Source organism: Sciurus carolinensis, chromosome 2 (genome assembly GCF_902686445.1).
Source record: "Sciurus carolinensis chromosome 2, mSciCar1.2, whole genome shotgun sequence".
Classification (NCBI taxonomy): Eukaryota; Metazoa; Chordata; class Mammalia; order Rodentia; family Sciuridae; genus Sciurus; species Sciurus carolinensis.
In genome coordinates this window covers 18,402,810-18,430,222 of record NC_062214.1, presented here as the reverse complement: position 1 = coordinate 18,430,222, position 27,413 = coordinate 18,402,810, and positions in this window count along the sequence as shown.

The window sequence follows — 27,413 nt, the reverse complement described above, 5'->3', positions numbered from 1 at the left end:
GATTATGAGAGTTTTGCCATGATTAGTGGATTAATCCACTGATATGGATTAACTGGGTGGTAACTGGGCAGGTAAGGTGGGACTAGAGGAGGTAGGTTACCAGGGATATGCCTTTAGAGTTTATATTTTTCCCCCGATGAGCAGAGTTCACTCTCTACTTCTTGTTGCCATATCCTGAGCTGCTTTCCTCCACCATGTCCTTCCACCATGATGTTCTGCTTCACCTGGGCCCAGAGCTATGGAGTTAGCAGCCTATAGACTGAGACCTCTGAAACTATAAACCCTAAACAGAAATTTCCTCCTCTAATTGTTCTTGTCAGGTATTTTGGTCACAGTAATGAAAAAGTTAAAGAATAATGGTAATTATATTTACTAAAAAGTTTTGTTGAAAGATTAAATTATACAATGCATATACAGGCCTGCCCATATGGTTATTATTGTTGTTGTCGTCTTATGATCCATTAGTTTATAAGCCTTTATTTTGTATATTTTCAGCACCATGGAGGATGTGACCCCCACCTCTACTCAATCATTCTTCTTTGCCATCTGTACCAAAATTATTTGAATGACAGAATTATGACCATTTTGAGTTAGGTTTTTTAAACCAATACAGTATCCAACATAAAGGCTTGCCAGAGTAAACTTAGTGAGCATTTGTTGACAGGTTGAATAAATAATTAAGTTCAAATGCTCGATCATTGTTCTGAATCCTCTCTAGAAGATCATGGAGTAGTCACAAGAGCTATTTTTAGACACTCCCAGTCTGCAAGGACTTAAAACTATCTCAATTGCATTTATAACGGGTTTAGCGAATAAGTAACTTGTAAAGCCACTTTCCAACCCTTCACCCATGGCAGAGTGCATGCATCCATTATGACACTAAGCAAGGCCCCAGAATCCTTAGCTCCAGCTCTATTTCCAATAAAGTGGAGCAGTCTTCCAACTCGGAGTATCAGAGAGACTGGCCTCACAGTCCTCTCCTGTTCCTTTCTGCTTTTCTTGTGACCCTCAAAATCAGGAAAGTGTTCTGAGGATACAGGTGATACGAAATTATGAACTTGAACTTTTTCAGAAACCTGGAGCAGAGTCTCCAGCCTGCTGAAGCATGAGCACTACTGACATCTATGGATGGTATTCCCAGAAAGAAGTTATATTTACACAATTCTGCTAAGACACAGAAAACCTTCTGATGAGGTGGCTGCAGAGACCTGGAGGCAGCGCTCAATTTTTCAAATCCATCCTCCGTGGGAAATATTCATTTGCAACTGCCACCCAGAGATTTTAAAGATAGGAAGAATAAATGGGGAGTGCTTCACAATTTCTTGGTGAAGAGGAAAGAGAACAGGCCTCTTAGTCTCTGAGCTATTATTAAAATAAATATCATTGGCTACAAGGCCAGAAAAGTTTAGGGACCACCCAGGCGAATGAGACTTTCCCAGCTCCACTGGATCATCACTAATTGGATATTCTAACACTTTCTGTAGCATTTCACAAAAGTGACTCAGGACCAAGTGATAGAGTGTCCAAACAAGCTTGTCTTCAGATGCTCGCTCACGTTGCTTCTGGGAAAATACCACCAACCAAATAGCACAGAAATTTTCTTCCCTCTTGCCCTGGCTTGAAAATTCTCCTTCCCTCCAGGCTTCTTTTTATTTTATTTTATTTTATTTATTTCTCTTAATGAGAATACAGTGAAGTTTGACTGAACCAATCATGAAACCTCTTAAAATAGCCATAGTTCAAGGTGGAAGGTTCAAATCGGTTTTGACTAGACACCTTCCCCCAGAGGTATGCAATTCCACAGATCATGATTTGAAGCTTAGTGTCGGGTTCCATCAAGATTTTTTGTTCAAGATGATACAAAATTATGAACTTCAGCTTTTTCAGGAAGCTGGGGCAGAGTGTCCCCAGCCTGCTGAAGGGTGAGCACTATGATATCTGTGGATCATATTCCCAGAAAGAAGTTATATTTACATAATTCTGCTAAGACAAGAAACGCCTTCTGATGAAGTTGCTGAAGAATAACAAACGTTGTCTAAATGTTTGGTTCCATCAACCCATTCATTCTGCTCTGGAATCCTTGACTTTCTTGCTTATTAAAGAAAAATGGTCTTTCATTATTCCATAAGCCTTTCATGGATTAATATTTAAGGAGATACACTTAAAAGTAAGCCCAGGGCAGAAGATTCCAGATTTAATTATGCCAGGAACACAGCATGCTGTCCAGAGTCCAGCTGTGTTCCTTCCTCCTCCTCAGGCCTCCTCAGGGTTGCATGCTTCTGACTGTTAGTTGGCTGCCACAGTTCCATACAGCCTCCACTTCCGTAGGAAGCATGGTAGGCTGGATAGTGGTCTCCCAAAAGATACTGAAGTCCTCATTCCTGGAACCTGTGCATGTTATTTTATGTGGCAAGGAAAAGATTTGTGGATGGGATAGAGTTCAGGACTTTGAACTGGGAATTTTATCCTAGATTCTTCAGGTTGGCTCTAAAAGCAATCACAAGTGTCTTTAGAAGGAGAAAGAGGAAGATTTAACTACAGAAAAGGTGAAGACAATATGACTTCAGGGATAGGAATTGCAAGTCCTATAAACACAAAGTAAGGAACAGCCACCACAGATTGGAAAAGACAAGGAACAGATTCCCCATTAAAGACACTGGAGAGAGTGTGGTCCTGCCAAAATCTTGCTGCTGACCCCATGATAGTGACTTTGGACCTCTGTCCCCCCAACTGTGAAGGAATAGATTTCTCTTGTTTTAAGTCAACGAGTTCGTCATAATTGGTTATAGCAGTCATTAGAAAGTAACACAAGGAATAAAAGGGATATTTCTTCTTAAAAATTATTTAAGGAAACAGAGAACCACTGGTTAGAACTGTTTTCCCTAGCTACCCAAACACTTGGACCTCCAAAGATGCTAGGTTCATTTTCTCCTTCCCTGCCTCTCTTTCTTCCTTCCTTTGTGGTTGTTTTCTACCCCTAGTCCTGAAGATTTCACCCAGGGGTGCTCTATCACTGTGCTACATCTCCAGCCCTTTCATGTTTTAATTCTGAGACAGGGTGTCCCTGAATAGCCCAAGCTGACCTCAAACTTGTGATCCTCCAGCCTTGGCCTCCCAAGTTGCTGAAATTACAATGGTGATCCATGGCTCCTGGTTTCATTTCCTTTTCCTGATGTAACAAATTGACACACGCTTAGTGGCTTAAAGCAACACAAATTTACTATCTTCATTTTTAGAAGTGACAAGTCAGAAATGGGTCTCACAGGGCTGCCAAGGCGCTGGCAGGGCTGTGCTCCTGCTGGGAGCGAAGAGGAGAACCCATATCCATGCCTTTTCCAACTTCTAGAGGTCCCGACATCCCTTGTCCTGTTGCTCTTTACTTCATGTTCAAGGCCACCAGCATAGCATGTCCCAACATCCCTGAGTGTGTCCTCCTTCTTCCACTTACAAAGACCCCCTTGACTACACCAGATCCACCATGTTAATCCAGTGTCATCTTGTGTCTCCAAGTCCCTAACTTAACTTCCTCTGCCAAAACTCTTGCCACGGAGGGTGATATGTTCACAGGTTTTGAAGATGATATGGACATCCTCAAGGGTCCATGTCCCTCCTACCACAGATTCCAAGACAAAATTGGGAGCTGGACCAGATGGAGGAAATGAGGGCAGCTGAATGTCAGCACCCTTGGCCTTGGCGGAGAGCTTATTTTTTTTTTTTTTTTTTTTAGATCCATTACTTTATCACCTTAGAATTCAAAGAAGTGTCAGAGAAGTCTTGTTTTCAAAATATAAAGACTGAGACTCAGACAGTTGACATGGTATTTTGGAGACTCGAACAGTATTCCAAGGAGATCAAAAATCTAAGCTGTTTCCACAATGCCATTCCATTGGCTCCACCACAAGTATCACATGGCCAGTGTGTTTAGGGAGGTTTTATGATTCAGTCAGGGCTGTGCACAAATATTAACTTACAGTGGGTAAAGTCTCAAAGCTAAAGGTTGAAATTTTCTATGTTATTCCTCAAAGGTGAAACTTACTTTGTGAAATAGCTTTGCTCTTTGGTGGGAAGTAAGTGAAAACATTCTTGTATTTTTGGCTGATCCAAAAGAAATGCTGTTTTCAAAGAGCAAGTAGCTTTCACCTGTGCATACTGTGTTACATACATTCTGATACTTTAGAAGAGGTTTTTAAGGAATATAAAAAAAAAAAAGAAAATCATAAGGTAAAATGTTTCTTCTCTATGGAAAATAATTTTAAGTCTCTTAAATAAGAGGTTAGTCGGGGGTGAGAGAAACAGTGTCGAATTAAATAACTGGTATTCTATTCCTCGTGTCTTATGTTTCTGAGCCAAATCGTATTGGGTTTAAAAGAGAGAGACTTGGCATTTCCACAAAATTTGGCAGAGATGAAAAACATCACATAGAAATACTGCAAGAATAAATCATACATTGGGACTCCTGGCCAGAGAGCAGCCCTCTCCATCCACCCCAAATTAGGCTAAGAGGTTTTCTTTGAAATAAAATGGACCTTTGAAATTCTGAGTTATTAGAGTAACTTGCATTACATATTTAGAATTCTGAGTAAAGCCAACAATAGTTCCAGGCTTTTTTTTCCCCCCTTCTTCTTTTTCTTCATTTTTCCATCATACAATATGGTGTTCTATATGGTTCTGGGAAGAGACATGATAGACAGCATTTTGTAAAGACTTATTTTGCTTTAAAAGCTTCACATTTGTTTCAGTGCCAAATTTAGAGTTGAGCATCTGAAAAAGGCATCTTACTTCTGAAAGTTATTGCTGATATTACAAATAAGTCAATAATTCACTGATTTCAATAATAAGGCTGAAAGTTTAATCACCACTGGGTCCCTTTGCTATATTAACCAGAGCATTTAGCTTAGTCAGGGTCTAAATCCAAATTTCAGAAAAGAAGAAAGATGGATAATCTAGTAAACTAGTTTAGAATAAAGTTAGACAGGTATCAGAAAGATTAAACCTGCAAGAATTATGATCACTAAAGTGGGGAAACTGAGAAAGAAATTAACATTTTGAAGTGTATTTATTTCACCATTTATTAATCCTCATAATCATGCTTTGTGATACATATAATAACCTTTTAACAGCTAAAGAAAGTGAGGATCAGAAAGCTTATGAACCTTTCCTGAGGAGACTTTGTAAAGAAATAGTTAATAGTTAACTTGAGTGACCCTAGGACTTTCTGACAGGACAGATACTTCACAGCTCCCACTATGAACGATTCATTCTAGATGGAGATCTGAGGGTAAAATCCATGAATGTACCCAGAGCTTCTACTGAGTTTCTTTACTCCTTACAATGTTATCTTCCACTTGAATCAGAAACATTTCCAGACTGGGTGTAACAACAATGAGGTATAAGGAGGCAGGATCACCTTGACCAGGGCTTGACATTCAGCTGGTAAACAGCTTTAACTCTCAGACACTCAGGTGCTCCACCTCAGCATTTGAACTAAGATACTCAAATTAGTTAAGCACATGCCGTTTGAACATCAACTGTGTTATTTCAATTCAGAGCAGGGGTCTACCTTTGTTCGTGTTGCTAAAACAGAGAAGATCAGAGTCAGAAACTGTAATACCTTAGTGGTAGGTTATGATACATAAACAAACTATGTATATTTTCAATTAACCCTCATTTGTATCAACTCCTTAAACCAGATAGATAGAGCATTAGTCTTCTGGGGCTACCATAACAAATGACCAGACTGGGACTTAACTTAGAAATTTATGAATTTGAGGGTCCAGTTCAATTCATCTGACAGAAATAGGTAGACGATAGGTAGATTAAAATATCAATAAATATTAAGGTAAACTTTACACAGGCTAATTAGTTTGGGTATTCTCCCATAAAATTTGCTCTATGACTATCTGTCTCCTGAGTATTTTGATTAAATGTTCCATGAGATGTGACTAATGACACCTATTTTTTTAAAGTTACTATGAAGATTAAATAACAATGTATTTGAATTAAATTTTGCTTACTGATGACTACTACTCTTATGATTCAGGTCAAGTGTCACCTCTTCCAGTAAGTTTTTCTTGGTTTTTACCCATTTCCTGACCCAGCCAAATTGGGTGAGGCACCTGTTTCTCAGGACTTTCCTCCTCCTTACTTTATCATGCTTTAGCTATAGCATTAGGCTGAGAGCTCTTTGAAAGCAGAAATAATGTGTCATTAATCTCTAGAACTTCAGCAATCATTATAGTCCCTAATTCAACACAATGTTGAATGAATAAATGTAAAATGCCTAGCAGAGTACCTCAAACATGATATTCCTGCTACTTCATGTCCAGAAAGCATTAAAAATTCAGTGGGCATTAACTACTAAAAATAATGATTTTAGTTACTTCAAGTAGTAGAAGGTTTTAAAATGATTAAAACAGTGGGTGTAAAGAATCTTATGTTTCACTTTTATAATGACTTGTTATTTTTGAAATTCACAGCTTGGATAGTAAAAAAATAAAAAATAAGTTTCAGTTCCAGAATTTTCCATGTCTAACATAGAATTCATATCAACAAGTCTCCTTTTCAAGAGCTTTCTTGACCTAAAAAAGAAAAAAAAGTCAAGGTTATTTTTCCCTATTGTCACTGCTTATTAGTCTTGGAGAAACATTAAACATTATTTTTGGAACTCCAAATGGGAAATTTTGGCCAACAAAGGCAACAACCACTGTCCAACAGGAATAACTCTAAGTGAGGCCCGTGACTGTATTCAAATCAGCAAAGCTTTGGAACATTCTTACCAAAGGGACAACTTTAGGCATACAACAACATATCTTTTCAGTAAGAATTTGTTTTCACCTTTCATGATAAATCTGTTGACTTTTCTTTCCCCATGAAGAAACTGCAGTTCCTCCAAAGGCAGCTGATTATCCCAAAAGAGGTATCCCCACTTGACTTAACAGAAGGTTCCAGAGACATGCCCCAGGAAGATTAGGTAACAGAGCAGAATGGGGTTAGGTTAGTTTTTTGTTTGTTTGTTTTTGTTTGTTTGTTTTTTAACATTTGCAATCTAGGATCCCATGTTCACAGAAAAGTTTCCACCACTTGGAAACAAAGAAACCTACCTGTTAGGTTCATAGTGGAATTCTGCAGCTTTTAAGGGTGAAAGGCGGTGGTTCTTAGTCTTGGCTGTACATCATCTGGAAAGATATGAAAAATATTGATGCAACCCCAAGATTTCTGTTTATTGGTCCAGCACCCAGGGATTAGGACTCTAAAATTACTCCCGGGGTGTTTTGAATCTGCAGCCTGATTGGAAAGCTCCTGCTGAGAAACTGCGGCTCTGATCCTCATCCCTGGATACATCTTGGAAGACGAGAACCATGAAGACATCCTGATCTTCAGCCCCTCCCACCAAGTCAGTCATTCTTAAACTTCAGACTACATTGGAAACATCGGGAGAGCTTCTGAAAACAGCTTGCTGAGCCCACCCTCAGAATTTCTTTTTTGGTGTGTTTGAATGGGGCCTGAGGGTTTGCATTTCTAAGTTCTCTTGGGCTGCAGTGACCAGTTTTGGAGCCACTTTGAGAATGACTTCTGTAGGTAATGATTTATTTGTTCCAGGGAATTTTATATTCCTGGATGGAAAATATCAGAAGTTTACAACTAAGTACTGTCTCCTAGGCATTACCAATTAATCCACCCTGGCATTGCAATGGAGACCAGGTCTCTAGTTTGGCTCATTTCTTGTAGCACCCTCCTCCCCCACCTCCCCGATGGCTTTTCAGGTCAGCATAGTAGAAGGAAAAACACGTACAACAATCCTGCCTTCAACTCTAGGCCAGTAACAGGTAACTGTGGGTACATTATTATCCTCTGGTGATCAACTGACCCAATTTTCCCAGGACTTAATGGCACTGGAAGTACCATATCCTAGAAAAATTATCCGTCTAGGGAAAACCAGGAAGGTTGATCCATTTTTTAAAGTAACAGCAAGGAAAACCAAGGCAACCTTGAGGAGTCCCTTCAAGCATTTGTTGAGAGAGGACATGTAAACTGTATTGCATGGACAGCAGCTTCATAAAAAGCGATGATGGTTATGCCCCCTGTCATCTTTTAAGATGGGTTGTGTAGGAGAGGAAAGCGCCATGCTTAATCAGCAGTAAACCTTTATAAGAAAGATACTGCAAGACCGCTACCTTTGGCCAAACCCTTTAGAATAAAGGGTCTCAAATTTAGCTGCATATTGAAATAACAAGGGAGATTTCACACCTCCCTCCCAAATCACAGCCCAGGTGATTAAATCAGAATATCTGGTATTGGAACACAGACATCAGTGTTTCTGTGGGCTCCCTAGATGATTTCAACTTACCACCTAAGTTAAATACCACTGTTCCATGTAATGTTGCTTCGAATGTGGTGTGTGCCCCTGACGGGCAGCCTGGGAACTTGCTAGATGTACACATTGACACCACTCTCCTTTCCCCGCATGTATAATTAGAAGCCTTGTTTGCAGCTGAGGTTCCAAAATCAGTGTTTGTCAAGCTCTGTCTTACATGCAAAAGGTTACCCTATGAGTAACAGCGATATGGCATTTCCTATTCCTCTACTGGTATGCTCCTACTTATCATTGGCAAACATCACATCTTTCTAGCAGTCCCAGAATAAGCAGTTTTCATAGGATGGTCTCCTTTTCATTACTATGAAGTTCTATTTGCAAAGATTTCACTTAGGGTTTTCGTATCAATATTTGGAATGAATTTGACCTCTAGATTTGATTTTGTACAATCTTTCCCTGCTATGAATGTCAGTGATAGCCAATATGGTAAAATTTACTGGGAAAGCTTTTCTTCTTACTTTATGCTTTGGATCAGTTTGTCTAACACTAAAATTATTCCTCAAAAATTGGAATTCACTGATTAAACATATGCAACTCTGTCACTAGTTTTGAAAGTATATTTTGGATAGTTTTTGGTTCACAAATGCTAATTCTACAGTTATTTGGGAGTATCTATGTTACCTAGAAAATCATCTCTGAGATTTTTTTCAAAGTATTTGTGTAGGAAAAAGCGAGTGTTTTCTTAAATGTTTTTAGTCTTTTGATATGTGCTTTTATGATTTCTTTTCTAAATTCTAGAATGAATATTTAGTACATGATTTTAAGTTCTTCATTTGTTAATATTAAATACTTAAGTATGTGGGTTTTCCTTGGAAATTTGCTATGGCTGATTCATATAAGTTTTGATGAGTTATTATGAATTTCTGCATTTTGGAAAGTGCTATGATAAATAAATAATTTTAAATATTCTTTGAGCAATTAAAAAAGGAATTTTTCTTTTATGGTACTGCACAAAAAAGATATATGTGTACAGAAAACAATATATATGCCAACTTATAAATGGATATATGTAAATCAAACTATGATAATGCACTGTTTATATATGGTCTTACTTCTTATGTAGTTTATTAGTATAACAGAGATTTGTAAAATTCTTAAACATAAAATTTGCATCTGCCTGGCATGTTGAAATCATGTATCTTGTTATTTGGTAGTTCTTAATTTTTTTTTTCAAAATTTACCCATTACAGATGTGGAAAATTTTAGAAATATGAAAAAAACAACCCCAAGAAGCTTTAAATCACCATGATGTCTCTCCAGTGGTACTGTTATTATTTGGGATAAAGCCTATATGTACTTTTGCAACTTATTTACTTCCTTTTCAATTAATGATTTAAGAAAAAACACAGAATATATTTCTTATTGCATATTTTACAATACATGTCTTTTTTTGTGGGGACGGGGGTACTGGGGATTGAACTCAGGGGCACTCGACCACTGAGCCACATCCCTAACCCCATTTCATATTTTATTCAGAGACAGGGTTTCACTGAGTTGCTTAGTGCCTCATTTTTGCTGAGGCTGGTTTTGAACTCATGATTCTCCTGCTTCAGCCTCCCAAACCACTGGGATTTCAGGTGTGTGCCACTGGTGCCCAGCTATAATAGATTTCTTATTGCATATTTTAGTGACTTCAGAGCATACTCCATTACAGATGATTACATTTTAGTGCTTCCTGGACAGACCTTGTTTTTAATTTTTGATATTTCAAATAATGCTAAAATGAATCTTATATGTTCATGTTTGTGTATATACATGATTGTTCTCTTAGGAAAAAAAATGTCTAAAATGAAATGCCTAAAATGGAAAAAAATCAATGGGTTAAGGAATATGCAACATATTGATTAATTACCCTGGTGAAATATCTTTATTTTAGCTATTTCTTTTCAATAGCAGAGAACTGCAGTTTTGCATTGATCCTAGCTGAAAGGTCTCCAGTTCCTACTTCATAGAAAAGCAAGTATGCTGCTGTACTAGGTCTCTAAGTGTAACCATGAATCTTTTGCATCAGCATCATTTGGGGCTAATGATTAAAAATGCAGTTTCCTAAGCCCTACCACCAAACCCCATAAAAATCACCTTGGACTATAGCCTAGGAATCTGCATTTTATAAATATCCCAAATAAATTTTAGACACATGGAAGTTTTAGAGTCTCTTTTCACTTTTCTTTCCCCAACAGGATATGCAAAAATCTCAAACAGGAATTAGAGATAAATCCTATTCTAATAGCAAACAGCATTTCCATGGTCCTATTGTGCTCTGATTACTTATCTGAATTAAAATGAGACAGATATTTGGGGGATGGCTAAATGGAAACTCTGAGCACTGTTTCTTTAGTGGCTTTTAAAGATATCCTACGTCTTCTTAAAGAACCTCTGTGAATGACCTCAGTCTTGGGGAGAATTAGGCTGTTTCCAACCAACCACTTTCCTTGCCTTTCCTGAAGACTAAGTAACTATTAGAGCAGACATTAAACCATAACCACCAGTAGCTCTACCAGATGACTCAACTCAGGTTATAATTAGGGGAAGAAAAAGCCAGAGGGACTGTGGTGGGATAAGGGTAAGGCAGCCACTGGAAGGAGGAATGTTCCAGGTCTCCCTCCAGAGGACAATGGGCTCTCCTCAGAGGTCAGCACCGGTCAGAGTCCACAAGCACACCTGGTATCCTTCTTAAGCCAGTTGGATTCTTAAGGTTCCAGAAATACCCATGTCTTAGCAGGACGCACAGAAATAGACTCAGATATTACAGTGTATTTTCAAACTTCATGATCAAGAACTGTACGTGTGTGGCATTAAAAGGGGGAGAAGCAATAGACCCAAGGTTTCCAGTGCTCGAGAAGATTCAGGAAGGACACATTATTTCTGGAACCAGATGTGGTCCTAGGATATGAAGTCCCCATATCTGACAGGAAGAATTATGGAGCCTATAGAGATAGGGATGGTCAAATTCCCAAGACATTTCACCCCAAGTAATGCTAACTCATCAGAGATGGAAGTTTGGGAAGGTACCGGCCCTGGAATATCCTCAGCTACATGATAGGCTTCCGTCATCTGAACCCTGCCCATCCCTCCAGCCTCCTCTCTCCCTAGGGCTCTGTCACAACCAGGCTTCCACAAAGTCCCCAAGTCCACCTGCTCCTTCCAGCATCAAGCTCTTCATTGTATTGTTTCTTCAACTTGAGTGATTTCAAATTTGCTTACCATCATCTCCCCACTATTGCAAACAGTGATTCTGCTACTTACAAATGTGTTTGAACTGATTCTTTTTTTTTTTTTTGCGGTACTGGGGATCGACCTCAGGTCCTTGTGCTTGTGAGGTAAGCACTCTACCAGCTGAGCTATCTCCCCAGCCCTTGAACTGATTCTTCAATCCCAATTGCTGAATGCCAGGTCACTAACAAAAGAAGCATGCTACCCCCCTTCATTTTCTAAAAGCACTCCATTTCTCATTTCTATCAATAAGTGGAATAAGCCAAACACAAAATGACAAGTACTATGGTATTCTCACTTTTATGTACAAGCTGAAACAGTTGATCTCATAAAAGTAGAAAGTCAAATAGTGACTACTAGAGGTTAGGAAGGGTTGGGGAAGGTGGGATGGAATGAGGGGGCATAACATTGAAGTGCAGTTAAGCAGTGGGAATAAATCCTAGGGTTCTACAGCACCATAAGATGAGTAGAGTTCACAAAAATATATTATGTATTTTATAAAGAACTAGAAGAGAAGACTTTGAAGCGACCCAACATAAATGATAAATGTTTAAGGAGATGGAAATGTTAATTACTTTGATTTGTTTATTACACATTATATAGATGTGTCAAATTGTCCCACTGTACCCCATAAATATGGACAATTATTATATGGCAATAAAAAAGTATTCATTTCCATATATGCATGTGAGACCCAACAGAGATTTCCATTTGTACCAAGGCACAAATCTAGTTCTTATATTAGCCCAAGAGGTTTCCTGATCCTGGACTACTGTTTTAGCTTGAATAAATTCCTCGTCCTCTGGCGGGGGAGATGCAGTGGGAAAAATCCATTTCCCACACAAGCTATCCTGGACTCTATCACTGGTAAAGAGGCCTGCGGCTCCCAAGGGCAACCTCTTCAACAAGGGTCCAGGGAGTGACAGACAGGGGTGAGAACACAGAGCCGGCTGCCTGGACTTGGGGCCAACACACAGGGCCTTTCTTTGTAAATGTGTCTTCATACACTTGTGTCAACTGCTCCCTGACCCAGAATCACCCTGTTAAACAAACCAGGGATTACCCACAAACCCACACAAAGCCAAACCTGCCAGGTCCTTTATAATCCCCAACACAGCCTCTACCTGTTCACACTCATTAGACTCTGATAAAACTGCAGGGAAAAAAACTCCCTTCCAAGACTCTCAGGAAGCAGAGATTAGCTCAGTTTTCCCTTCAAAATGACACTTTAAAAACCATATGAACAGAGTTTCCTTGGCAGGGACCCACTGAATCGCAAACGAAACCAACCGATGGTCCATGTCACTCAGAAGCTATTCTAACCTCAAATACTTGCCCTAGAAATCATGGCTGGACAAATTTGAAATACCCAAACCTGGATTAAGCCTGTAAGCTTCAATTGACTTCAATTCAACCCAGCTCCCTAGTTTTATCATGTATGACATCACTGCATTGCAATGACACGTATAATCAGAAAGCCAGACTCTGCTTTCCTCTGGGGTTTTGGAAGAGCAATTCCTTTTTAGGGGCAAAAATGTGAGCCGTGACCTTCTTCTTTATATTGTAGGTCAAGTATGAAGCCAAACATTCATCCTTTTAAAGACAGGCTGCCGTGTAATCAAGCCAGAACTGGTTTGTTGATTTACCCTCCTCCTTCCAAATAATTACTTGGGCAGGGTCCCTTTTTGGAGAATATCTTGGTGAACTAGACCCACTCATCTCTTATTTGACCTTATTGGAAAATTCAGGCAGGAACACACAAACATGGAGACATTAAGTTTGGGGATTATCGGGCTAGTTGAAGTATCAGAGTTTGGGAATGTAAGAACCCCAGTTGCCTAGGTGTCGGGCAAGGGATATTGGAAATGACCTTCAGGGCATAAGACTTGGGGACAGAGTAGAAGATTAGAAGATAGACACAGAGGAACCTGAAGCACAGCCAGTAGAACTGTGTTGGAAGACAGAGAGTGAGACTATAATTGGGCTAGAAGCAGCTGGTCTGAGGAAGGAGGTGAACCACAGCAGACCCAGGGAGAGCTGAGCTCTTCTGATTATGAATCAGCCAACTCCTTCCAGAATCCCAGCTGAGGGGTGAAGCAGGGGTGTGTGCCTGGGCAGGTCCCAGGTCGCAGGTTCCAGCATGTAGAGCCATGTGCAAGGAATATAGTACTCCAGGGTAGGGAGACAGGCCCCCAACACAGGCTCAGGCAGCAATTGCTCCCGTCCCCCAAATGGGCCCCAAAAAGCCAGGAGAAACCTGCCATCCCAATAATCCTCCATGATTTTCAAGGAGAGAAGGTGTTTTGAAGATTGAATATGAAAAGAATGCTTTAAAATATGCAAATAATCCCACTCACAAACAGTTAATAATTTATCATAATCATTATTTGCTGATAATTTGAATATTATGAACTGTAGGATGCCGCAAAGCATACTGATCCTCTTGGCTAAGAACTACAGATGTTTGTATCTGGGAGTTTTATTTTATTTTACTTCTCAGGAAAGGAGCAACTCTATTAAAGCTGAAGACACAGGCTGCTCCACCTTACACTTCACTTTGACAAAAAGCGAGTAGAGGTTTCCCCACATGTGGGTCTAGTTGTCACGAATTAGAGGTGTAGTTAAGGTATTAGAGGCATTAGATGAGTTGAACCTGTTTCCCAGGTGACTTGGGTAAGTCAGTCAGGTGGTCTTGGACAAGTCATTGTCAAACATGTGTGGCCTTCAATACACTTTCCCTCCCTTTGAGAAAATCAGGCATCTTTTCTCTCATGGAGATGTGGGCTCCTGAGAAAGGGAAAGAGCTAACATTATTGATATTTGCTACATTCTAGATTAGTGATAAGTGCTTCACCTCTGTGATTAGTAATTGACGCTCACCTCTGTGAAGTAGGTATTTCAGTTATTTCCTGAGTACAGAAAAACTAAACATCTCTTCCACAAACATGTGTCAGTGAATGTATTAGTCTCTTACTGCTGCTGTAACAGACTACTGCAAACTTGGTGGCTTAAAATAATATGTATTTAGGGCCTTACAGTTTAGTTAGTTAGGAACCACACAAGAGTCCCTGAGCTAAAAGCCAGGCCTAGGCAGAGCCGCATTCCTTTCTGGAGGTTCCAGGGGAGATGGTTTTGCTCACCTCCTCCAGTTTCTTAGGACATCGCACTTGTAGTCTCGGGGTTCCCTTTCTCCAACTTCAAAATCAGTGACATCGCATCTCTCCGACCCTCCTTCCAATTATCACCTTTCTGTCTCTGATTCTCACTGATGCTATGTTCTACTTTTAAGGATCCCCGTGATTATTTCAGGCTCCTCTGGATCCTCTAGGGAAAACTCTTCCTCTCAAAGTCAACTGATTAGCAACCTTAACTCCATCTGTGACCTTCCTCCACCTTTGTGTGTAACTTAAGATATTCATAAGTTCCAGGAATCGGGATGCGGGCACCTTTGCTGGCTATTATTCTACCAAACGCAGGGAGGTGTTCTGTCGAATGATGTAGGATCTGAAGCCCCCAAATAACTCCAGAACGCGTGCTCAATCAGGAGACACACCAACTGCTGAAGAAGTGACAGAAGCATCAACACCCACGTGGCTTGTACAGGCACCACTAAATGAAGAGTTGCTCTTGGAACCAAGGTATTCATTCTACTGGCCTACTGGCTTTCCTATGCCAACACCTCCCTCTCTCTCTCTCTCTGTCTCTCTCTCTCTCTCTCTCTCACACACACACACACACACATACACACATCATACCACATGTGTAAGTGCACAATTCTCTGCCAATATTCTCCTGCGTTCTAGGTAATCATGTACTCCCCCCTACTCACTCCTTACTCCAGACAATTTCAGAGTTATCCTTGAATTTGTTCTTTCTGCTCTCTTGTTTTCCTGTGCATCCATCCTTTGACAGAACCTCTTGGCCTTGCCTCCATAATATGTCCCTGTCCCCTCCACTTCCGCTTCGCCACCACACCCTGATCCCACCAGCATCACCTCTCACGGGGTGGCTGCCCAGGTCTCCCAGCCTTTCTTGTGCCTGGCCCTCACCTTCTGCAATCCATTCCCGACTCCATGCACCTCATGGTTTTCCTTCCCTTTGTTCATCTCATTCTCAGGCCATCCCGGCTTCTGACCCGTCTTGATGGCGCACCATCTTGTCTACCTCCATGTCTTCCCACCTGCCACCTCCTCTACCTGGAACTCTCCTGCCTTCACGCTCCATCTGGAGTCACTAACTCAGATCTCCATACGATCTGGATCTCTGTTCAAACACCATTCCCTTGGGTGAGCCTTTCCTGCCTTGATACCGCCCCTCCCATACACATACACCTCTGATAACACCCTGTGCTTAATTATGCTTGTGAGGAAAATATCGTCTTCCTCCACTTGGCCGTAAGGTCTTTGGAGGCCAGGGTCACGCCTGCCTTTCCCAAACTAGTATTTCTACTACTTAGAACCTGATACACAAGTGCTTAATAAAAGTACATTGAATACAAGCTCCAGGGATGCCAAGCCATAAATCTATAGCACATCCTCCATCTCTACCACCCCTGCCGCCACGTCTCCTATTTTATCTTTTTGATAGCATTGTACACATTATAAAATAAAAATTCATAGTTGAATTCCATTGTAATGCTCTAAGGTGGGTAGAATGATTATGATTTTATGGCTCTTTAAATTGAAACTCAAAGGGAAAAGTGGTGTCCCCAAGGAGCACAGAAAAGAAGAATATGGCCCAGTCCACACTTGCTGTGCCCCTAGGTCATCATCAGAATGTCGACTGCCTAAGGTTCCATCTAGGAGAGACCAAGAAGGGAGACCAGGGAAGGACAGCTGGGTTCTGAGACCCAAGACCCCAGAATAAAGCAGCAGAAGCACAGCCAGCCTTTTCTAAGATTTTGTTTTTCTCTCAACACGCGTGGTGAGAAACCAACTTAGTCACTCCCAGACGTCATGAAAACTGATTAGGGATGTCTCTCTTGTTAAGTCTCTGGTAAGAGGACCACACCCATGGTTAGCAAAGGTCCAGATATCATGGAGCTTATAGGTGAAAGGGAAGTCATGAGCAGGCACCAGTGACTTCCCATGTCACTGAGGACAAAGGCAGGGCCCTGGATGTTGTGCACAAGGTCCTGCGTGTCCTGGGTCCTTCCAACGTCTTCACCTTCATGTGGCTTTGTCCTTCCTCTTGCTCTTTCCTTTCTAGCCTCCTAAGTCTTTCCATACTCATCTGTGTGAGCTGCCTTGGTCTTGCACTCACCTGGACCCAGGTTCCTTTCATGAATTCTGATTGCTCGTTTGCCTTCTGTCCATCCCCCTAGATCAGGGCTTGTCAAATTACAGCCCATGGGTGGAATGGGCCATTGCCAACCCATTGTCTGTTTTGAGATAAAGATTTATTGGAACACCACCATCTACATTCATTTATATGCTGTGTGTGGCTATTTTGCATGGTGACAGCAGAGTCCAGCAGTGGTAGCAAATGCTCCGTGGTCTGCAAAGCCTCACGTATTTGTCATCCAGTCCTCTGCAGAAAACATTTTCCAGCTCCCGTGCTGGAGTCTAATAAAAGAACTGTGTCTGCATCACCTTCCGCTCCCCATTGGTGTCACTGAAGCTTAACAGAGAGCCTGATCCATGGAAGAATCAACAGCTATTTTTGGAATAATGAATGAATAAGTAAAATCATAGCACACCAGGCTATTTCTATGTAAAAATCTTATTTCAGTCTCCCACCAACACTGAAAAGTTTAAAAGTTGTTATAGTTATCCAGAAATTCAAATTTGGAGAGGGCAAAATCTCAACCAAAGGCATATGCTTTGTAGATAGCAGGGGCAGAAGGCCAGGCCAGCTTTCTCTTTGACATCAGGCGGAGAACACCAGGTGAGGGCCTGGAGTTGGCCTGCCCTGGGCTGCCGTCTGTGCTCCCCCTCAGTCCCGATGCAGGCACGTTCTACTAACGGCTTCCACTTGGGCATTGTTCTAGGGCCTCGGCATGCTTTGGGAGGAACAAGTAGTTTTGTCTTCTTTCTATATATCAGAAACCAGATCAATCTTTCCCTCCCTCAGTCCAAAGCATCATTTTTTACAACTGCCTCATGAATTGTCAAAGAGATCCTTTCTAAAGCATCAAGAGGGGCCCAAGCCTAAGCCCCACAATCAGAGGAAGATGATGCATGTCTACAGCAGTGTGTCCGAGGAAAACATAATTAGTACATGCAGGGCACAGAAAATAATAGTATGCAGTGTGCACACCAATCAGCTAAATGAAGAAGTATCTGGATGTATCACCAGCCTGTGATTAGGAATGTAGAGTTTGGGCCTAACCTTTGATGAGGTAAGATCAAGAGGACATATAGCGTATGATTGCAGCTGTGTTTTATGGAATATAGAATTATATTTTACCCCAGATCTCAAAACATACGTAAATCAACCACTGGGCTTTCTTGAAGAAGGTAGAGCCCACAATCTCTTTATGTTCCTATCTTCCAGCCAGGAAACAGCAAGAGTTAAGTTTTAAAGGTATATGAGTGGCCTACTATAGGTTTCCAGAGAACCAACCTAGAGAATATGCAGTTTATATGACTTTCAAACGCATATTCAAGGAACCTCTGACTTAAACTGTTTGACCCAAACTCCCAGTTCCCACAGAAATTAATAGATGTAATCCCTCTACATGGTCAAAGAGGGACCCATCGATGTGCTTGGATGAGTTAATTCAAACTACAATATAATTGACTAATATTTTGACAGCTATTGCTTGCCAGGCACAGTTCTAGATGCTTCACAAACTTTGGGGGAAGCTAATGGTTTTGCCTTTCATAAATACTGAGTTTGAAGTACTTGTGGATTTCCAGTTGAAGATTAATTTGCTCTTTCAGAAAATGCTAAAAACTGAATATGAGCCAGGCACACTATGCTAGATGCTGGAGAAAAAGAAAAGAAAAAAATGTACATGAATTCTAAGAGCATGTAGTCAGGTAGGGGAGAGAGGTAGGAAAGTAATTGTCATTCCATGCAGTAAGCAAATCTGAAATAATAAAATGGTAATGATAATAATAATTGTTGTAATTGGTTCAGCACTTATTCCAAGATTGATATTTTATATCAATGGGCCCATCAAAGGTTTTTTTTGGTGGGGAGGGGTACCAGGGATTAAACTGAGGGGCACTTGACCAGTGAGCCATATCCCCAGCCCTATTTTGTATTTTATTTAGAGACAGGTCTCACTGAATTGCTTAGCATCTCACTTTTGCTGAGGCTACTTTGAACTCGTGATCCTCCTGCCTCAGCCTCCCAAGACACTGGGATTACAGGTGTGTGCCACTGTGCCTGGCAAAGATTATTAACAACTCTATAAAATACAAATTAATAGCCTCAAATTATGGATGGGTAAACTGAGTCAGTAACGACATATCTGACCCCAGAGTAGGTACCCCTGTTGCTATCCTACCTCCCTCCACCTCTCCCATCTCCTCTGGAATGTTCAGAGTTCTATATGCCGTGCAAAGAGTATATGGGGGCTGGAACAGTAAGTATGCAATGGCTCGCAGGAGGGTGAGATTTGAGGTGAGGCTTAAACAACAGGATGGCATTTGCTAACCCATGAGTACTGGGCACTGATGACCAGGGATTAGTAGTAAGGTAAAGATTTGGAAAATTTCTGCTGTTTTAGGAAACAGAAATCAGCACAGGTGGAAGATGGGACATGTTGAAAAGATGACCACCTGTGACCAGAGGACTATATCAGGACTACATCACCATTGCCCCTGAGGACCAACTGTCATAACGAACCATGACTTTATTTCATAGGGAAGATCCATTGACCTTTTCTAAGCAATGGAATTCCAGTGACCCATGTCATCCAGAGGAGAGGGCCACACCCTCACCATATGCATTTCACTGGTGCCAAATTCAGTATCTGCTACAGGGTAGGGTTAATAGCACTTGGATAAACCGATGCATATTCCTAAATAATCCATTGACAGCAATTTGGAAGATGTTCAGAAGAAAGAAAAGACTATTTCAAAAAAAAAAAAAAAAAAAAAAAAAAACAGCAGATGAGTGTTAGAAAAATCTAGAAGAAAGCTCAGTGCCAGTAAAAAGTTGATGTGGGAGAGAGATCTGAAGTAGAATTGTCAGGTCCTAGAACAGATTGACCAGAGCCCTTACTTGTTTGGGGGCCTCAGTGGAGAACCTGGCATGAAGAGAGTTGGAATTTTGAGTTTGAGGAGGCTTTGAAACATTCCTGCACAGCTTGGGGTCTGATCTGGAGTGACAGAGAAGACAGATTCAAAGTGGTTAGCAAGAGGTCACTTTTTTCCTTGGGGGAATCTCACACAGTCCTGGGGCGTGAGTCCTGCCCTGGTAAAAAGGATCTACGGTCACGCAGCCTGAGAAAGTGTGAGGAGAAAATGGGGAACCCAAGAAGAGATGAGCTAAACCTCAGCAACCTGAGCCGGCCCGGGCGTGTGGTTCTGCTCGGTCGGAGTACTAGGCAAACTGGGGCAGATTTCTTAGCCTTTTCCTGTGGAAAATTTCTGAAGCCCGGATTGGAGAGAATGTTCTGATAGTTTTAGGGCTGGCATTTTAAGTTGGAATGCCTTCTCAAAGTAGCACATAACGGCACAATTCAATAACTCTGACCATTGTGGAAAAATGCCATGTGCCAAAAGCGATTTTCCATAATTTTGTTCAGAAAATCTGAAAGAAATGCAGAAAATGGATTTGCAGGCCTGGCAGCAGCCAGAGAAACGGTAGCAGAGGGCTGCAGGCCAGTAATTGATGTTTCAAATATCACTGAGTGCTTTGCCTGTAATTTCAGGGGAGAATGATAATAATTAAAAGCACAAACTTACAAGTCATTTCTGAGGAGGAAAATGCTGAATGCACTGTTAGTGGAGGGTCTGTAGAGATGGCTAACTGTTTCCAGCCAGCTTTCAATACGCAATCTTTCGTGTTCACAGGGTGACTTTCTTCCCAAATGTTTCAAAGAGCCACAAAATGGAGTCGGTTGTTAACCCCCCGGGATTCCCCAGGAGCAACGGTAATGCTGTGCTCACGTGACAGTCCCAAACATCTACACCTTACCTGAGGGTGCTGGCTTGTCTCACGAACAGCACATATGTAAAATAATGAAATTAAGCCCTTCTTCCTTCTCCCAATTACAAATTCAGTGGTTGTGATCGTTTGCGGTAAGTGGTGTTGGGTCTTTGCTATGAGACCTATCAGTGCCTGAGTCCATCTCTACCCTTAGCAGCTCTGTGTGACCTTGGGCAAATCACTCAACTTCTCTGAACCAGTTTTCTCACTGGGAAAATGAATATAATAGTACTTGCTTCTCTCAGAGTAATTATTAAGGATTAATGGAGAGAGCAAAACACTAAACAGTCTTTCCACAGTTTGTGATCAGTGCTCATATACATTAGCAATTATTGAGATTATTGGTGCTGCTGAATAAAGTTATGCTATTTTATATAATTTATTTTTGATGACAGAATACCATTTCCTCCATTAAAGATTGGATACATATCCCTGACATTGAAACTAAATAGCCAGAGGCTAAACTGAACCTTGTACCCCTTTCTTAAGAGGACTCTCCCTCAGCCACCCGATACAGGGATTCAGGTTTCTGAATCTCTAGCTTGATTTTCTATCACAGTCACGGGCCCTCACATGCAGTGAGCCCTCTGCTAAGACGTGTGGAGCTTCAGAAGGGCCAACAGTGTCTTTCCCAAGGGGTAAGGCACAGTGGCCTCTGGTCCCCTACCAGCTACTGGTGGTTAGCGCTGTGCTGCCTGCACGACTGACTGTGACAGCCGGGATTTTTGTTCATGCTCAAACTCTGTCTTCCAAGCCCCGACCAGGGATAACCTTCTAGATCTTGGGTTGACAGAAAAGATAACAGGCTTTGTCTGAAAAGACAAAAGCTGTGGATTGACAGGGACGCCATGATGAACAGATGCAGCAGGCACATTGAGCTAAGGCTGTCGTTGTGGCAGCCACCTTTCGCACCCAAGTCATGGCTGCTGTGTTTTCCTTAAGGGTCGTCATCCTCTTTCTGGCCTATCAGAAGGAACCGTTCACTCACTGCCTTCGGTTTTCACAGACATGATCTGCCCTGTTGGCTCAGGACGGAATGTGATCCAGCAATCCGTGGAGAAGAAGCGGGACTCACTCTCCACACCCCCTGCACCCTGCCCAGAACAGGACCTTTTATGCCCCCAGAAAATAATTTATACAAGGCAGAAACAGTACCTAAAGTGACAGGCATGTATAGTAGGTGCCTTGCATCAAACCAAAAGGTGACACTGTTTTCCCCAGCATGGCGTAGAGGCAGGACAAGGAGTCATGAGGAAATGATGACACTGTTTCTCAGATCCTCCTAAATCATACATCGGTAGTGTAACCCCAGATGGATTTTTGAGCAAGGCACGATTCTATCCAAATGCAAGACAAAATCTTCTCCAAATCCCTGTGCTATTTTGCTAATCTAAAAACTCTAGGCATGGGGTTGAGGTGGAACAGGTTATATCTTCTCCCTGAAAAGTCTGCATCATGAGTTCATTGGGATAAACAGCAAATTCAAGGAATTTAAAGATCAGCCGACAAGCAGTAAGACAAGGTGAGAAAGAGGTACCTGGTAATCTTATTGATTTTGATTGACAAGGTAAAGCAAATGGAACCATTTATTTCTAGTTGAATTTTCCAAGACTAATAGTGTTGAATGGTAATCATAATTGAGTGTCAGGATGAAGGTGAGTAGGTACCTCTGATGAGTTCAGAATGGTGGTACAGGTTGTAGGGAAAAAACAGAAAGCAGAGCGGCAAGAGAGGTCTCAGCAGGATGCTTGCCTGTGTGATAACATGGATTTTTTAAAATATGTTTTTAGTTGTAGGTGGACACAATTCCTTTATATTATTTATTTATTTTTGTGCGGTGCTGAGGACCACCCTCGAACCCAGGGCCAGGTAGGTGCTAAGCAAGTGCTCTACCACTGAGCCACAACCCCAGCCCTGATAACCTGTATTTTAACACAACATTGTAACATAGATTTGAGCAGTTCATTCTTATTTATTTATTTATATTGATGGCTAAGTAGTATTCCATTTTATGAACCCCGCAGTTTGTTTATGCATTTAACTATTGATGAACCTGTGGGAGGTCCCCCCACCCAGGACCACCATATTTTAAAAAATAAAACTTACATGAATATTCATGTGTATGTCTCGATTTGTCCCTTTCATTTTTCTCAGATACACGCCTAGGAATGCAATGGCCGAATCATAAGAAACTGCAGCACTGTTTCAAAATTATACGATTTCTGTTTTCTCCAGCAGACTATTGCAGTTCCAGTCCCTCCCCGTTCTCACCAGCACGGATAGAGTTGGTCATTTTATTTCAGCCTTCCTAATAGGTGTGCAGGTTTTGTTATTATTATTGTTTTTGTTTGTTTCTGTCAATAGACATTTTTTGTGTGTGAAAGGCACAGAGACCTCTAATAGGCCCCCACCCATGTACACAGAGCCGCCCCCGCATCGCCACCCTCCACCAGAGCATACCTTTGTTGTGACGGATGAACCTAGAAAGACATGTCATTGTCACCCAAAGTCCACAGATTACGTGAAAGTTCACTCAATGGGCTTTGCAAAGCTACGATGGAATCTGCCCACTGTTGTACCATACAGGACAGTTGCTCTACCTTAAAACTCCTGTGTGCTCAGCTCTTCAACCCTGTCTTCCCCTTAACTCCTGGAAACCACCGATCTTTTTTACTTTCCATAGATTTTTCCTTTCCAAAAATGACATATAGTTGGAGTGATACAGTATGTAGAATTTTTATATTGGCTTCTTTCACTTAGTAATATGCATTTCAGTTTTATGTGTCTTTTTATGGCTTGGTAGTTCATTTCTTTTTAGTTCTGAGTAATATCCCTTTGTATAATGTACCACAATTTATTTTCCCATTCACCTACTGATAGATACCTTGGTTGCTTTCAAGTTTTAGCAATTATGAATATATTTGTTATGAACACTCATACACAGAATTTTGTCTAAACATAAATTTTTGACTCATTTCCAAACTCTGTTCCAAAATGAGTACCTTTCTGTGCTCCCACCAACAATGAATGAGAGTTCCTGCTCCTCCACATCCTCCCAGTATTTGGTGCTGTTAGCATTTTGGATTTTGTCCATCCTAATAGGTGTGTTGTGGTTTCTCATTCTTGTTTTATTTCGCAATTTTCTAATGACACAAGATGTTGATCAGCTTTTCAAATGACTATTTGACATTTGTAAATCTGATTTAGTGAAGCATCTGTTCAAATCTTTTCAATTATTTGTAATTGGGTTGTTCCTTTTATTGTTGTTGATTTTTATGTGTTCTTTGTATATTTTGGATCAGATATTTCTTTTGCAAATATTTTCCCCAGAGATTTGTCTCCTCATTCTCTTAGCAGTAAATTTGAAGAGCAGGAGCTTTTAAGTTTAATGAGATTGAGTTAATCTATCATTTTTTGATGGATTATATCTTTGATGGAGAATTACTATTACATTTTTCAAGTATTTGATAAAAGTCATGAGTAAATTCATTGTGATGTATAATATTCTTTGTGAGGATTTTAACTATAAATTAAGTAACTTTTCTAGCTATAAAGATATTCATGTTATCTATTTTTTATGAATGAATTTTGGTAATACGTCTTTCAAAGAATTTATAGATTCTATGGTAGTTGTCAAACTTAATGGCATAGAATTATTCGCAATATTTTTTAATAGCTTCAAAACGATCTGCGACCTCATTTTTATTTTTTATATTGGTAAGAGAAGTCAATATTTTCTTCTAATTACTATGGCTAGATATTTATTAATTTCACTGATCTCATCTAGGAACCAATGCTTGGTTTCATTTTCCCCGTTATTTTTCACTATTTTTTGTATGTTCTAGTTCATTTCTGCAATAAGCTTTATTTTATTTATTTGTGTCTATCTATGCTAGGTTCAAATGTTCTTCTGCTATTTTCTCAAGTTGGAAGCTGAGGTATTGATTTAAGATCTTCCTTATTTTCTAATACAGCCAGTTGTTAATCATTTAATCCTATAAATTTCCTCCCAGGTATGGCTATCGTGGAATTCCAAAAAAGTTAATATGTGTGTTTTTATTTTCATTAAGTTTGAAATACCTTTGAACTTCACTTCCGATTTGTCTTTTATCTATGGTGATTTGATTTAGAGGTGTATAATGTAGTCTACAAATATTTGAGGATACTACAGAATTTATCAGTTATAGATCTGGTACTGAAATTCTGTTCTTAATTTAAATTTCATTCTTTTGTGATGTGAGAACATGTTTTGTGTGATTTAAACCTTTTGCATGTATCGAGACTTGTTTTTTTGGCTCAGGATATGTTCTATCGTAGTAAATTTTAGAAAGTCTGAGTACGCTGGCACTGTTAAGTAGGGTGATCCAAAGACACCTATTAGGTCAAGTTGCAGGAAAGTGTTATTCAAATTTGCTCATATGTACTGATTTTCTGTCTGTTTTGTTTTATCAGTTTCTAAGAGAAGAGTATTGAAATTCCCAACCACAGTTGAGGGCTTGCTTATTTCTCCTTGCTGTTCCTAAATAGTTCTGGTTCATGTGTTTTAGTTTTATTAAGTGCACAAACTTTTAGAATCATTGTATTCTTTTGATGAATTGCCCCCAATATACTTAGAAAATAAAACTTTGTATCCCTAATAATATTCTTACCTCCAGAATCTACCTTTTTTTGACAAGATGGCTACTCCTTATTTCTTTTCATTAGCATTAACATGCTTTATTTTTTTTCTTCCCATGCTTTTATTAAAACTTATTTGCATCATTATAACTGAAATGTGTTTCTCTGTGAGCAGTTTAAATTGGAGTCTTCCTTTTTTTAATCCAATCTAAAACTCACTGCCTCTTAATTGGGGTATTTAAACTGTTTAATTTTATTATTGATGTGACAAGGTTCAAAACTGCCATCTTGTGTGCTTGTTCCAGGCCTTCTTTCTTACTTCTATTTTCTTTTCCTGCTTGCTTCGATGAACTGAACCATATTCGTATTCCATTTTCTCCCCTTTGTTGGACTGCCACGAGGTATAACTCCTTATTCTGTTATCTAGTGATTTCTTGCGAGTTTATGATATATATCTTTGGTTTATCAGTTTGCCTTCAAGTGATATCATATCACTTCCCATGCAATGTAAGCCTTAAAGAGTTTACCTAAAATTTTCCTCTCCTCCACTTTGGAATACTCTTTCTTATTTTTTTTTATTTTTACAGACTGCATTTTGATACTCTTCTACATATTGCTTTTACATATATTATAAGTGCCACACAACATTGTTGTTATTTTGTTTAAATATTCAGTGACATTTTTAAGGGTTTTAGGTTTAAAAATAATTCTTTATATTTACCCATGTAGTTACCATTTCCAATGTATTCCATTCTTTGAGTAGACCCATATTTCCACCTGGTATCATGTTCATTTGGACACGAGACCTTTCTTTACCTTCCTTTTAGTAAAAATAGGCTGCTGAAAAATTATTTTAGCTTTTGCCCAGAAAACTTCATTTTGCTGTCATTCTCAAAAAGATATTTTCACTGGGTATAAAATTTTAGGCTGATTCTCCCAATACCCCCACCCCTGCCATTCTATAAAGATTTTTCACTGTTTCCTTGTTTGCATTGTGTCTCATGATAAACCTGCTATCAGCATTCACTTTGTTTCTTTGGATATAATATATTACCCCAAACCCCAGCTGCTTTTCAGATTTTACTCTTATCACTGGTATTGATCTGCCCTGCTGCTGCTTTCTTTATGTTTATTGTGCTTGGGGTGTTTGAAGCTTTTAAATTAATATTTATAATTTCATCAAATTTGGAAACATTTTGGCCATTATGTCTTCAAATAATTGCTCTTCCTTTTATTTTGATGGTAATTCCAAAGGGAAAATGGTGCTATGAATTGTCCCATATTTCACAGGTTCTTTTTTTATATTTTTAATTAGTACTCTTTTCTGACTATGTTTTGCTTTGGGTAGATTTTATTGATTTTTTTTTTCAATTTCACTAGTAGTTTTTACTGCAAAGTCTGGTCTGACACTAATTTTATCCAGTGTATTTTTTATTGTATATAATTGTTTTCATCTACAAAAGTTCTGTTTCAGTCTTTTTTTTATATCTTCCACATCTCTTAAGTTTTTAAATATCTGAAATACAGTCAGAATAAATGTTTTACATTGGAATGCAACCACCATTTGACCCAGCAAATCCACTCCTCAATCTATACCCAAAGGACTTAAAATTAGCATACTATAGTTGTGTAGCCACATCAATGTTTATAGCAGCCCAATTCACAATAGCTAAACTGTGGAACCAATCTAGATGTCCTTCAATAGATGAATGGATAAAGAAACTGTTGCATATATACACAACTCACCCTTAAAGAAGAATGAAATTATGGCATTTGCAGGTGAATGGATGGAGTTGGAGAATATGATACTAAGTGAAATAAACCAATCCCAAAAAACCAAAGGCTAAATGTTTTCTCTGATATGTGGATGCTGATCCATAATGGGGAGGAGGACAAGGGAAGAATGGAGGAAATATAGATTGGGCAGAGGGGTGTGAGGGGAGGGGAGGGGGCTTGGGGGTGGAAAAGATGGTGGAATGAGATGGTCATTATTACCCTATGTACATGTATGAGTGCATGAAGGTGTGACTTTGCATTGTGTACAACTAGAGAAACGAAAAGTTGTGCTCCATTTGTGTACATTGAGTCTAAATGCATTCTGCTG